The sequence below is a fragment of the Agelaius phoeniceus genome, assembly GCF_051311805.1.
Source record: "Agelaius phoeniceus isolate bAgePho1 chromosome W unlocalized genomic scaffold, bAgePho1.hap1 SUPER_W_unloc_2, whole genome shotgun sequence".
Lineage (NCBI taxonomy): Eukaryota > Metazoa > Chordata > Aves > Passeriformes > Icteridae > Agelaius > Agelaius phoeniceus.
Genome location: NW_027509867.1, coordinates 5,912,333 through 5,914,180, shown reverse-complemented (window position 1 = coordinate 5,914,180; position 1,848 = coordinate 5,912,333).

The following is a 1,848-nucleotide window of genomic DNA, read 5'->3' as shown; positions in this document are numbered from 1 at the left end:
GCCTGGAGGAGGCTGCAGCCCGGCAGGTGCCAGGGCAGGAGGCAGCCGAGCCCCCTGCCAGGGGGACAGCAGCAGCCCACAAGTCTTCACCTGTGCCACACACTGATTCTCATCATGGCAGTGGAAGAAGAGTGGCAGCAGGCTCTGGCACAGGGGTGTGTTCAGGGCCTTTTTTTCCTTTTCCTGTGGAAGAGTCACCAATGTTCGGAAAAGCAGTATGGAGAGCAGCTGCACCTGGCTATTGTCCTGTATGAAAGGAAGAGAAAAAGACCTCAGCATTGGCTGCACGGGGCTCAGCTTAGCACAGGCCTGCAAATCCACAGGGCACAAAGTGTCCGGGCAGCAGCCAGTGGCTGTGGCTGGGAGCAGTGAGCCTTACGTGCTCAAAGAGTGGCAGGAGCGCCTCAAGCAGCTGCAGTGTGACGGGGCTGGGCATCAGCATGTCATTGTCCAAGATGATAAAGCTGAGTAGCACGACTGTCATGCTAACTATCTCTCCATCCACATCCCACAGAGGCTCCACAAGACTTTCAGTCAGGCTCCACATTTTTTCGGTCTGTGCAGAATACAAGTTTGAGAAACGCCATCCTGCTGCTGCAGGGCCCAGAGGCCAAAGGCCTGTCCTGAAGCACTTGGGCAGCTGAACTGGGAGGCAGGAGAGCTGGGAGCAGCTGCTCCAACACCCAAAGCCCTGCCAAGCCCAAACGACTGCATTCCCCAGCTCAGCCTCAGCTGCTGCCCCCTTCTCACCATTGAGGGCTCCTCCATGAGCTTGAGAAGGGCCCTGAGGGCCAGGCGACGCTTCTCCCTGCTCTCGCTCCGCAGCTGCCTCGACAAGATTTCCAGGACTCTGTTAGCACCACGTTGACTCAAGTCCAGGCACTCGAGGACCTGGATGGCACAGGGCAGTGACAGGGGAGACGGCCGGCAGGAGCCTGGAGCCCCACAGGCTTGGGCCCAGGCAGCAGCACAGGGCGCGTGCACCGTCCCAGGCAGCTGTGGCTGTGAGAGGGCAGAGAGCTGGCAGGCAGCTCAGCCAGGCAGCGCTGGCCTTCAGGCTCACCTCCACAAGGAACGCCAGGGCGGGCAGCTCCCAGCATGGCTCCTGTGTGCTGAGCAGCCGGAGCAGGTAGCGAGCGATGCGGGACCGCAAGGGGATGGAGACACAGCACATCTCCCTGGCAGGAGAAAAAGGAGACAAGACTGTGGGCCAGGGGGACAAACCTCTGCCAGGACTGACTCACAGAGCTCTGCTCTTTCCCCAGCATCCTGCAAGGGGCCCCGTTTGGGAGGCAGCTCCTGGTGGGCACGCTCCTCTGCCAGCCTTTTCCAGTCTGCTTGGCCATCCCTCGGTGACAAGGCCCTCTGGCCCACGACCTTGGGGACTGTGTGGAGCTCCCTGGGCACAGAGCACAAATGTCAGAGGCAGTGGGGAGAAGGGGCTCTCACCTGGCCAGCAGACCCACAGCATAGTGGTGGGTGTCAGCACACAGCAGCGTGTCCCAGCCACAATTGCGTTCCATTGCCACCACCACATCCTCGCGCTGCATGCGGCAGAGCAGGGACTTCAGGGTCCGCACTGCAAACCTGCGTGCACAGCAAAGGCCAGGTCACACTGGCAGCACTGGCTCCTGCCCAGGGACATGGCAGGGACAAGAGGAGTGGGATGGAGCACCTGTTGGGGCTGGTGGCAAGGCCATGCTCTTCCTGGCATCCCTTCCAGAAGGTATCGACCTCCTCTGGCATATCCAGAGTGCTAAAGAAGACTTGGGAGAGCAGATGCACAAATAGGCGGGGGAAATAGGCCGTCACCATATGTGGGACACGGGGCACCTGGACGATCTTCCA